General features: G+C 39.6%; 1 pseudogene; it reads right to left on the bottom strand.

Moving 5' to 3' along the window:
* LOC132277537 (uncharacterized) overlaps nucleotides 1-13,585 on the bottom strand; it is a 54,848-nt pseudogene that overhangs the window by 25,043 nt on the left and 16,220 nt on the right.

Genomic DNA, 13,585 nt, shown 5'->3' with positions numbered 1-13,585 from the left:
ATATTGGAGGCAAAGCAGCTAGCACTCGAACTAGAAGGCATGGATGAATGAATGCAAATTGAATGCATGGCTGCATGAAACATGAAGGCAAAGGCTGCAAAATTTGAAACTTAAAAGCTTGCATGAGGTTTTCTAGCAGATTGAATGGATGAAAGAATGCATGAACTCAAATTGCATGAAGGAAGTTGACTACATAGGTGATGATGCATGAATGCAATGCATGCATGCATTCATGGATGAATGAGCTCTTGTTTTTTATTATTTTTTTTTTCCTTTTTTTTATTTTTTATTTTTATATTCTTTTTATTTTTTATTTATTATTTTTTTAAGGATGGAAGAAAAATTGCAAGCCAATGCATAGGAAAATATTTAAACTTTGCACTTCATCTCAAATGCATGGATGGAATTTGGTCTCTTCAAATGCATGGATGAATGTAGGAAAAATTTTAAACCTTTGCAATATCACACAATGCATGAATTAAATTTCTGAATTTTTTTTTTTTTTTTTTTTTTTTTTTTTTTTTCAAATTCATTCCAATGTAATGCATGGATGGAAAATTTTGAAAACTTTTCAACTTCTTTCTAATGCATGGACAATTTGGAAAAAATTTCAAAATGTAGCACCTTTCCAACGCATGGATGATTTTGAGAAACCATGATCCAACAATGCATCGAAGATGAGAGGCTATGCATGTAAGAGCCATGTCGAAAGTCCGAGAAAATTGCCTGATAGAGCCAAAAACTTCCGGGAATAAAAACAAGAGTTGAGAAGGTCTAAGAAGCCAGTCTAAAAATGTGGAACACAACTTAAGATAGTTCCAGAGAAAGTTAAATTTTGGCATTTCTACACCGTTTCCCAGAAAATTTGCAAGGCACGAGCAATTTCAAAGAGAAGGAAGCTTGGAAATTGAAAGAATTGCTTCCCTTGAGTTGCTAAATTTAATGTCGATAGCTAGACAAAGCTAGAGCAGGCACTAATCCTCATAAATTGGATCCGTCAAGAGGGCTTCCTCAACTTTTCGGGTTAGGATTGTGCCGTCAATGCAAGGCTTAAGCCGTTGGCCATTTACCTTGAAGAGTGATCCACTTGCAGGATCATGAAGTTCGATTGCTCCATAAGGAAAGACGGTAGTGACAATGTATGGACCATCCCATCTTGACCGGAGTTTACCGGGAAAGAGTTTCAAGCGGGAATTGAAAAGCCAGACCTTTTGTCCCGGGGAAAAAGACTTCTTGACGATGTGTTTGTCATGAAAAGCTTTAGTCTTTGCCTTGTAAATTTTTGCGCTTTCATACGCGTCATTACGCAATTCCTCAAGTTCATTTAATTGCAATGCACGATTAGAGCCGGCTTGTTTGAGATCAAAATTGAACCTTTTTATGGCCCAATAAGCACGGTGCTCTAATTCTACCGGGAGATGACATGCTTTGCCAAAGACAAGTCGATATGGTGATATGCCAATGGGTGTCTTATAAGCTGTCCGGTAAGCCCAAAGCGCATCGTTAAGCCTTAATGACCAATCTTTGCGGTCCGGTCTAACCGTTTTTTCCAAAATGTGCTTAATCTCCCGGTTAGAAATCTCTACTTGACCACTCGTTTGAGGGTGGTAAGGTGTAGCAACCTTATGAATGACGGAATACTTAGCAAGGACGGATTTTGGATAACGATTTTGGAAATGAGATCCACCATCACTAATGATTGCTCGGGGCGTACCAAAACGACTAAAGATGTGAGACTGAATGAAATGGACCACGACTTTATGATCATCGGTTTTGGTAGCCTCGGCTTCAACCCATTTAGACACATAATCCACCGCTACAAGGATGTACTCATAGCCATAAGAAGATGGAAATGGTTCCATGAAGTCAATCCCCCACACATCAAAAATTTCAACAATTAAAATGTTGGTAAGGGGCATCATGTCTCTTCGGGACATGGATCCAAGTTTTTGACATCGTTCATATGATTTGCAAAAATTGTATGCATCCCGAAACAAGGTAAGCCAAAAGAATCCGCTTTGAAGAACTTTGTTAGCGGTCTTTTTGGCACTAAAATGGCCTCCATAAGCAAGAGTATGGCAAAAATTTAGAATGCTTGTGGCCTCGGTTTCAGGAATGCATCGCCGGATGATTTGGTCCGGGCAATACTTGAATAGTTCCGGATCTTCCCAAAAGAAATGCTTGACTTGGGAGAAAAATCGGTCCCTCTCTTGTTTGGACCAATGGGCTGGAATTTTGCCAACCGCAAGATAATTGACAATATCCGCAAACCATGGAAGAGTAGAATGTGAAACTTGAAGAAGTTGCTCATCAAGAAAGGAATCACGGATGGCTGCGAATTCTGAAGATTTCTCAATAAGTAAGCGAGAGAGATGATCGGCGATAACATTGTCGGTCCCTTTTTTGTCCCGGATGTCAATGTCAAACTCTTGAAGTAAGAGGATCCATCGAATTAAATGGGGTTTTGTCTCCTTTTTCGCTAACAAATGCCTAAGAGCGGCATGATCTGAAAAGACGATGACCTTGGAGCCAAGAAGATAAGAGCGAAATTTATCCAAGGCGTACACCACAGCTAGCAATTCTTTTTCAGTGGTGGTGTAGTTCAATTGGGCATCGCAGAGAGTTTCGCTAGCATAATAAATGACATGCGGAAGTTTATCCACACGTTGGCCCAAAACCGCCCCTAATGCATAGTCGGATGCATCACACATGATCTCAAAGGGAAGAGACTAATTAGGGGGTTTCATGATTGGGGCGGATGAGAGGAGAGTGCGAAGTTTGATGAAAGCTTCCATGCAAGCGTCATCAAAATTGAACGGAACATCCTTGGCCAAGAGATTACACAAGGGCCGTGAGATTTTGCTAAAATCTTTGATGAAGCGACGATAGAATCCGGCATGGCCAAGAAAAGAACGGATTTGACGGACGGAATTCGGAGGAGGAAGATTAGAGATTAACTCAACTTTTGCCTTGTCTACCTCGATTCCCCGCTTAGAAATGACATGTCCTAAAACAATGCCTTCTTGGACTATGAAGTGGCTTTTCTCCCAACTTAGAATGAGATTCGTCTCTTTGCATCTTTGGAGCACAAGAGATAAATTTTTGAGACACAAGTCAAAGGAGGAGCCAAATACGGAAAAATCGTCCATGAAAACTTCCAAGAACTTTTCAACCATATCAGAGAATATGGACATCATGCACCTTTGGAACGTTGCCGGTGCATTGCATAGACCAAAAGGCATGCGTCGATAGGCAAAAGTACCAAAGGGACATGTGAATGTTGTTTTCTCTTGATCTTGGGGGGCGATTGCCACTTGGTTATAGCCGGAATAACCATCAAGAAAACAATAGAAGCTTTGGCCGGCTAACCTTTCTAGGATTTGATCAATAAATGGGAGTGGGAAATGATCCTTCCTAGTAGATGAATTAAGTTTCCGATAGTCAATGCACACACGCCACCCGGTGGTGGTTCGTTGTGGCACGAGCTCACCCGCTGAATTTTCAACAACGGTGAGACCGGATTTCTTGGGGATAACTTGTGTGGGGCTCACCCACTTGCTATCAGAGATAGGATAGATGATTCCCGCATCTAGCAATTTGATCACCTCTTTCATGACCACTTCCTTCATATTTGGATTTAATCGGCGTTGGACCTCTCTAGTAGGCTTTGCGTCGTCCTCCATATGAATGCGATGCATACAAATGGAGGGGTCAATTCCTTTCAAATCTGCCACTGTCCAACCAATAGCTTCTTTATGCTCTTGGAGTACGGCTAAAAGGTTGGTCTCTTGGTCTTTTTGAAGGTCCGAGGCAATAATGATCGGAAGGGTTTGCTTTGGACCAAGGAACACATACTTGAGATGGGCCGGGAGCGGCTTAAGCTCAAGTTGTGGCGGAGATAACAATGATGGGACCGGAGGAGTGGTGGAAAGTTGGGGAAGTGGTTCTTTTGGAATTTTCCAAGGAGGTACATCCATGATAGCATTAATATCAAGCAAGGAATTGACTTCTTGAATGGCTTAATCAACATCAAAGTTTGAGAAGTCAAAATGGGACATGCAAGTTTCAAGAGGATCTTTGCTTAGAATGAACGGGAGAGATTCTTCGACCACTTTATCAATGACATCCACAAGAAAACAATCATCCTCATTGGAGGGATGTTGAGTTGCATGAAAGATATGGAGTTTAACTTGCATGTTTCGAAAAGCAATGTCCATCACCCCGGTTCGGCAATTAATTGATGCATTAGCAGTGGCTAAAAATGGCTTACCAAGGATCACGGGAATGTGCTTTTTTGGGTCATGGACCGGTTCCGTATCAAGAACCACAAAATCTACCGGGAAGTAGAATTTATCCACTTTGATGATAACGTCCTCGAGAAAACCTCGTGGATGCTTGACCGATCTATCGGCAAGTTGTAAAACCACGGAAGTCGGCTTAAGATCTCCCAAACCAAGTTGTTGGTAGACTGAATATGGAATTAAATTCACACTAGCTCCTAAGTCAAGGAGGGCCCTCTCGATTTTGCTGTCACCAATGACGCAAGAGATTGTGGGGGCACCCGGATCCTTATACTTCGGAGGAGTGCTGTGCTGAATGATAGCACTAACATTTTCAGTCAACCTCACTTTTTTTGGCAAATGATTTTTAGAAGTGCGCTTTTGAGTGCACAAATCTTTAAGAAATTTTGCATAGGGAGGGATTTGCTTGATAGCATCCAAGAGGGGCAAGTTAATCTTCACTTGCTCGAAAACTTCCCACATGTCTTGAATTTTACAATTCTTGTTCCCAAAATGTGTCGACTCTTGAAGACGTTGAGGAAACGGAGCTCTTGGCTCATAAGTAGTTTCCACATTTGGGGTGACATGTGTGGGATTTCCGTGAATGGTATTTGGACAAGACTTTGGATTTGAAGAGCTTGGATTTGGATTTTTCAAAGGAGGGTTTTTCTCACTTGTGTCTCCATCAACCTTGTTGTCAACCACTCTACCACTCCGAAGGGTGGTGATAGCTTGAACTTGTTCATGAGTCGGCCCACTCGGTGGAGGGGTGTCATCAATTACATGCATTCCTCTAGGATTTTCAAAAGGTTGAGAGGGAAGCTTGCCCTTGTCCTTTTGAAGCAATTGATTCACCGAGTTAGCTATTTGGCCCACTTGAGTTTCGAGATTAGCTATGGATTGAGTATGAGAGTGAACCATTTGGAGAGTAGGCTGCAAGGATGTCAAGAGGTACTTGTTGGCATCTATTATTTGCTTATTTAATGATTCCATCATTTGCTTGTTTGCAGCTACTATCTCATCAGTTGGTTACACAGGAGGTTGATTGGAGACATTTGGATTGTAAGGAGGACGGTAGCTTGAAGAGGCTTGGAAAGGTCTACCTTAATATTGAGAAGAGGGCTGATTTTGCCGCCCTTGGTTTTGGAATTGGAAATTTTGTGGGGCTTGTTGCCGCCACGAGAAATTCGGATGATCTCGCCAACCCAGATTGTAGGTGTTGGAATATGGATTATTCCCGGGCCGCGAGAACATGGCATTAGCTTGCTCTTGGTTGGGATTGGGAAATTGCTCCAGTGTGGGGCAATCTTCCGAGAGATGGAATGGACTAGTACATGAAGCACAAACTGAACTTGCCGAATTTTGAGACAATGAAGGAGGAAGATGTGGTGCCATCAATTGGTAGAATTTATGAGCGATGGCATCCACTTGAGATGATTCCTCCCTTATTGATTTTGGTTGACAAGGGTTGGTGTTCTTTGCAATGGTTGCGGTCGGAGCCCTACGAGAATTATGTTGAAGTGAATTTTTGCTTAAATTCTCAAGTAGGGTCCAAGCCTCATCCGCATTCTTGGACATGAACATCCCACCACAAGAAGAATCAACCATGAATCTATGGGTTTCGGTCAAGCCGGCATAGAAAGCTTGCACTAATTGCCATTTTGGGATCAAATGATGAGGACATTTTCGAAGAAGATCTTGTAGCCTTTCCCAAGTCTCATGGAGTTGTTCTCCATCAACTTGAGAAAAACTTAGAATGGAACGCCTCATTTGGTTGGTTTTACTCACCGGATAATACTTCTTAAGGAATTCTTGTTGCAATTGAGCCCAAGAAGTAATGGAATTGGGAGCGAGGGAGTTCAACCAATATTTTGCCCTATCCTTTAGGGAGAATGGGAAAAGATGGAGATGAAGTGCATTATCCGGAAAACCTCTCAACCGGATGGTCGAACAGATTTCAAGGAACTCATCAAGATGCTTATATGGATCTTCATTATCAAAGCCATGAAATGATGGAAGCATTTGGATGGTGCTTGATTTGATCTCATATTGAGCTGCATCTATGTTTGGCATTACTATGCAAGAAGGAGAAGCATAGGTGGTAGGAATGAAATGATCTCAAAGAGTCATTGGTTCTACATTAGGAATTTCAGCCCTTTCATTCCCCGAATTTCCTACGTTATCCCCCATTGTATTGAATTCAGTTTCAAGATCCCTTGTAAGAGTGGGTTCCCTAAGGTTCCGTCTAAGAGTTATTTCAAGTGAATTTATATCAATAGGCGAGTCAAGTGTGGGTAGAGAGAGTGACCTACGGCCAAACATCAACAACAAAGTATATATTCAACAACACAATTCATCATCAATACTCCACATACGATGTTCCCTTTCTCCTCAATTATCAAGACAGAAAATAAATGGCCACGACAAGGACCGATGCTTGTACACGAAATTAAACAAGATAATAGCCTCTACAAAGGCTTCACAACTAAATTAACTACTTCTAAAATTAACACAGGTACTGTATCCACAATTCGAAACTAGAAGTCACGAGACTTACCTGGGGTCTTCTAGACTTACAATTTGCTAGCAATTCCACGGCGAGCTTCGAGTCCCTAGAATCTTACTACACGAAGATGATCAAAACACACAAGGAATATTCACAAGACACAATATTAACAATCAAACTAAAATTAACCCTAAACTTTGGTTGCTAAACCGTATGCAAATCCCCGGCAACGGCGCCAAAAATTAATCGGTTGGTCAATCATACATCAACCTTCGCAATAGCACGAATCATTGTAAAATAGGGCTATTGGTCGGGTAAGTCGAACCACTGGGACTGCGCTAGTCTAAGGCAACCTAAATGTCTAGAATCGTTCTTAGAATGATGAAGGGGAAATAAGGAGTTGTTTGTTTGTCACTAAATTGAATATGTGAAGTGCATGAAATAGAAACTTGCAATAATTGAAGCGAGATAAGATACGAGTAAGAAAAACTAAGGAAGTGAATCCGTCTCCATCCCTATACACATGCTAGGCTAAATTTAAATTCGGGAAATCAACATAAACGATGGTCATGATACATAACAACCCTTGGTTGCTATAATATCCTCAAGAGGTTCATTGAATCAAAAACAAGAATAATCCATCAAAGAAATACATGCTTAAACTACCTAAACTAGGGTGTAGTCTTCAACATGCTCCCTAAGCCAAAGATTATCAAGCCCTTAATTGAATGATAAAAGCACATAAAGTTAGGAATCAAGAATAGACCATCAAAGGGGGAACCTAAGCAATGGACTATCAAAGTTCTCCAACTTCATGCCATTAAAACTATTCCATGATCCCACTACCATTGTCACCATGAGAGTGCAAGCACTATGATTAAAAGAATAAACCATCTAAGATAAATAATTAATTCAACAATAATCATTAAAATACATGAAGATCCATTACAAGAAGCAAAATGTTCTAGACCATGAAAAGACCATAGGTTATACATTGAAATCCCAAAATAAAATCTAGACTAGAACATGCTTACAAGGGAGGGACTTCATCACCTCCCTAGAAGAAGAGTTAGTTACCCATCGGAGCCTTAGAATGAAGAAGAAGTTTGAAGACCTCCTCCATTTTCGTGCTCCCTTCTTCAAGCTTGAAGAACTCTCTTTCTTGCTCTCTTCTCTCTCCTCTAATCTTGTAGAATTCAAGGATAGGATGCATGTGGCCCTTAGTTGCCTTATAGCTATCAACTAAGCTCTCTCTCTCCTCCAAAGACATTCCCAACCACTCCATAAAGAAGGAGGGTGGAAATGTGGAAACCAATGCACAAGTGGGCTGAAGAGGGGTTCATTTCCGAGCTGCAATCTGGCTGATTTTCGAGCACTCGAAGAGTGGTCTCGAGCACTCTAAATTAGTGCAATGTGCAACATGCTCTTCTTGCTCAGCACTGACCTACTTTGGTAAAACTGCTATAACTTTGTGCCCCGAACTCCGAATGATGATCTGTTTGAAGATTTGGAGAGCTATTTCAGTGCTTCAAAAACTTCATGTTTTGATGAAGACCTAATTCTCAAGTCTGGTTGGTCGAAAATGGGGAGAAAGGCAGTACTTCAGTGCTGCCAGGCAGTTCTGTGCACCTCTGTTAAGAAGATCATAACTCTCTGTTCTGAACTCCGAATGACGAACCGCTTGAGGATTTGGAAAGTTGATTCAGAGCTCTAAATCTTTCATGTTATGGGTAGTCCAGTTCTTGAGTTTTCTAGGTCAAAAATGGCGACAAAAGTCAGTTTCTACCGCTGCCAGAAATTCAGAATTGGCACCCTTTTTGTTCATAATTCCACAAGGCATCATTTTTGCTTCCTTTTTGCACTTTAACCTGAAAATGCGCAAAAACATGCAAATGGAGTTAATCTACATAAAATAATCAATTAATGGACTTTGTTAATGTAATTTAGGGCGCCTGAATATACAGTATTCAGCACTTATCAATACTCTGTAATGACCCGGTCTTCTTCCTTCCTTTCTTTTTCTCAGATTTTTACGGATTTATTTTTTTTTTCCGTTGATTTTTCTTTTCTAAGTTTGGTTTCTCGTCACTTAGTGTCGTCTTGAGTGCTCGGAAATGGTTTCTGAGATTCTTTTCTTTGGATTGACAACTTTCTTTGAGGACCGAGTCATTTTCATATTTTTCACTTTTTGGACACTATTCACTTTTCGTCTTTTTCCTTATTTTGTCTTTTCCCTGTTTGTCACTTTGTTGGTATAACTTGACTCCTTGTGTTCGGAGTTGGTTTTTGACTTCACATATCTTCATTCTAAGTGGTTTCCACGAAATACGTATCTTTAATTTTGTAAGGAAGTACTCTGTTTGCTCCTAGTGTCAATAGGGGCATGGAGGCATAGTTTTTCAGATTTTTTTTCTTTTCTTGGGGTATTTTTTATAAATATCTTTTGAAGATATTTTATTTCAGGGGTTTTTAAGAAAATATTTTAGGAAGATATTTTCATTCTTGGCCATTAGTGCAGTTTTTACTTTTTGGAGAGGCCATTGTGCAATTAACGAAAGTTATTGCAAAAATACCTCGTCTGGAGCCTAGATCCTCGTACGGGATTCATTTTCAAATTTCGTCGAGTCGTGCACTCTTAGAATTTCCTTCTGGTCATTTTTCTCCAGTTTTAGAGTTTTTGAACCCGGTTTGCGCCAAACTTGTTCAGGGCATATCTCTCTATTCGAAACTCAGTTTTCGACGCTGTTTCTTCCGTTGTTCATATTTTCTCATTTTGAATCCTTTTTGTTCACGGAGTTTTTCCGTTTGAGCTCGTCTACTCAAATTCCACTTTTCCAGACCCGGCATGCCCTTTCGGGGCACTTTTTGAGATTTTCTATAAATAGGGGACTTAAAGAAGAAAAATCAGATTTTTCTCTTCTTCTTCCTCTCTTGGCTGGCAGCCATGGATGCCCATGGAGCTGCCACTTTCTCTCTCCTCCTTTGATTCACTTTTCCTAAGTGAAAAGTCTTCGGCCTTAACATTTATTGTTCCCCTCGCCATGCTCTATTCTTTCACCCTTATTAGAACTCATTTCTGACCATTTTTTGAGTTTGGGTTTGAAGTCAAGTTGTGATTTTCATGGGGCTTCTTGGGGATTCTTATTCATCGTGTTGTCCCCGACAAAACCCCATGGTATCGTCGGATTCGGAGCACTATTCTTTCGGTGGGGAATTGAGATTTTCATCTCAAATTGAGGTATGGGATGTTTTAGGATTTTATGTGTTGTATGGAGTGTTTTCCATGATTATACAACTTGTATGCATGCTTTTGTTTAAGTCCTAGAATTTAATTAAATTAATTTCTATGGTTAGGATTTAATTCTCATGATAATGTATAACTTAGACATAAATTGGGGCATGCTAGAAAGCTTGGATTTGATATGTTTGTTAACATATATTAAATTGAAATTAGTTGAATAAGAATTGGAATTTTTATTTAATAATTATCTTTGGTGAAAGTTTAATTCTCATGGTCGTACCTTGCATGAAATTAACTTATGATATGTTTTTAAATTAAGTCATGGCATGTTGTTTAACATACTTTAATTTGAGAGCATTCGGATGAGTATTAAATTCTAGAGATTTTAATTAAAAGAATTAATTAAAATCTATTTAATGGGTCCATTGGCTTAAATTAAGTTTTTAACGTGATATTTGCGAAGACTAGGACTTGCACGCTAGCATAAGTTAAATTGGGACCATTTGATGTTGTTTTAGAATCTAGGAATTTAATTATCATGATTTAATTAAATTCCATCCTATTGTTTTAATGACCTAATTAAGTTTTTCATGTGGTATATGTAATGACCATGCTATAGCGCGTAACGAATCACGCTCTGAAGATTCGACATTTGTCATCCTATAGTAGTTGTGGATTTATAACATGTATTGTGTGGTTTCAACCTACTTGTGTATGAAGATAGTTTTGTGTACCATTTAATACGTATATAAGTTGTTAACTTATCTATTTTGGAGTCACTTGGGACATTTTTATTGTGACATGGCCAGAGTTTAGCTCTAGTACGGGAGGTATGAGTTCTCCCTGTTTAGATAGTGTGCACTTGGGTGGTCTTCCCAGCAGGTTAATGCCCGGAATAACCGTTGAGGTCTTGGCAGAATTCCGAGTGTGATGTCCAAGTCTCCCACTTTTTTGATTTCACACTTTTAGATTTCAAATTGATAACTTTGAGAATCTATGTCTTGATGTGTGGTATTAGGATTTCTAATTGTACTAAATTGTTATATTTAGTTGACTTCGCACTTGTAGATTTCTAGTTGATAACATAGAGAATCTATGTCTTGATGTGTGGTATTAGAAATTATAATTATACTAAATTGCCATATTTAGTTGGTCTCGTATTTTAGATTTCAAGTTGATAACTTTGAGAATCTATGTTTTGTTGCTTGGTATAGCATGCATCTATGTTGGTTAATTGCATAGATATTGTGATTCATGTTTTGTTGTTCAAATGTGGCTTAGGAACAATCCTATAAATTCATTGGAACATAGACGTTAGGTGGCATGACCCACTTTGGTTGTTTCTATATTTTAGATTTCAAGTTGATAACTTCGAGAATCTATATCTTGTTGCCTTGTATATAGCATGCTTCTATGTCGTTTGAATTGCATGAATGATGTGATTTATGCTAGAAATGATCCAGGGTAGCTTAGGATGCTCCCAGAGTCTCACCCTTGACATAGACGTTAGGTGGCATGAGCCCTTTAACATGTTTCACCTTAAGGTGATAAAATTGTAAAACGTTAGGTCGATGCATGCTCATTTCCTACGAGTAGCTTTATGTTGCTCACCCCAAAGTTACTGGGGCATATTTTAGGTACAGGATGCAAGATTGGAGATTTGTACTTGCTTTGGGTGAATTGCAGAATGGAAGTTTCTTTAGAAGCATTCTTGTTCACATGTAAGTGTTAGCATGTTTAAGTTTTGCCTATGAAATGTAATTTTTCTAACTTGGAGGTTTGACATGTCAAATGTTGTAAATAATTTGTAATAAGGCCATGGGCCATTATAGCATGTTTAAAATGCCATATTACACCTGCATGTATGTTCACATCATCACACACTTGCATTTAATGCAAATTGACCATTCCTTAGGGGATTCAAATGAGACTTAAAGTCTCTTTTTCAGTTTTAGTGCATAGCAAGTTCATTTTCACATTTTTTACCTATTTTAGTCGACCGATGGTTTGTTTCGGTCGACCGATGCTCTTTTGGGATTTAACTGCACAGTAAAAATTCAATTCCAGAAGCCATTTTTAGTCTTGAGCCATAAACCGGTCTACTGGTTTGTCATTTCAGTCGACCGAAATGAAGGGTCATTTCCCTTCTTCTCTTGGCTCACTTCGGTTGACCGAAGCTCTATTTCAGCCGATCGAAATGGGGTTATCTTGTGGGTTTTGCTTGGTTTGTTGCTTAGGCTTTTTAACTCCGCTTGTTTGTTCCCACAGGACCTTGTTCATTTCGTTTAAGCTATTCAATGGTGTACGTAGTCTAGTTTGAACTAGATCTCGTTCCTTTGGCCGTCATTGGTGCCATAGGGTACCTTTGACCCTTTTTATTTTAACTCTTGCTTTTAGTTATTTCTTTGAGTTCCGTGACTTCATGGAAGGTCACACTTGTGTCTTAGGGATGATTTATATCCCTAGAGACTTTAGTTTTATCTTTTGCTTCCGCATTTTGGATCCATTATCGGGTCAATTTTTGGTTCATCATTGACGCACCGGGTTGAAAAACTTAGGCCGTCACAAGTGGTATTAGAGCTCCTAGGTTTGAATACCTTAGACGACGAGTTTGGGTACATATTATGCTTATGTTGCCATGCTCTATGTGTTTATATGCTTCCTGATGACATGTTGTGGTTTGATAACATGTTTATGTGCTTCTGTGGTATATATAGTATGCAGTTTGTTTAAGCATGATTTTAATTCCTATGTAAAGAGCATGACATGTGATGTATGCTAGAGTAGAATTGTATATGCATGACTGTGTTGCATATTTGGCATGACACGGGATTAGTTTTTAAGGCACGAGTTGGGATTGATGGTGATTATAGTCACAGTCTCGTGGTGGTATAGGTTGTTGTTGACCTAGCATTGGTTTTTGGGGTAGGTGGATGGACACCTTTTGTTTAGGCTCTCATGAGGTGAGTCATTTGGCGTTGCCGTAGTGCTGGATTTGTTGGTTTTGAGCCATGATGAGGTTATGGACCTCGTAGGATCCTTGGTCGATCGGGATGAATCCTCTGGGATTACAATTTTCGTGGGCAAGTACGTTGTGGGCGGTTGCATGGCACTGTTATGCTACCGTACTGGCTAACTATAAGTGTAGTTCGGATGGAATCAGTATTGGTTTTGTTTTGATAGGCGTTGTCTTTATGATCGATGATGATGATGGTTATTTTGGGGGTCTGTCGTAGTGATTGATTTGGTTGTTGTTGGTATCACTATAGTTGCCATTTTCTTTGAGTTCTCCTTACGTGATGACGCTTTTGGGATCAAGTCGATTGATTGATGTTTGGGTAAAGAGAACATCACATTGTTAGTGTCACTTGTAGTGTCACCTTTAGATTCAGAGATGGATTATTAGAATCTTACCATTGTGGTAAGGGCTTACGTATGTTTTGAGACAGGTTATTTTCGCATTGGTTTTTTTGGAGTCCGTTTATGGCTAGGATTGATCTTTCCTTTTACCTAGACACTCTAGGACACGATGTCCATAGGGTTCATTGTTGCATCATT

Source organism: Cornus florida, unplaced genomic scaffold, assembly GCF_030987335.1.
Source record: "Cornus florida cultivar Cherokee Brave unplaced genomic scaffold, ASM3098733v1 CherokeeBrave_3.0.0_Hap2_Chr10, whole genome shotgun sequence".
Classification (NCBI taxonomy): domain Eukaryota; kingdom Viridiplantae; phylum Streptophyta; class Magnoliopsida; order Cornales; family Cornaceae; genus Cornus; species Cornus florida.
Note: the sequence above shows the minus strand (reverse complement) of the source record. Positions and strands in the feature narration are given on the sequence as shown.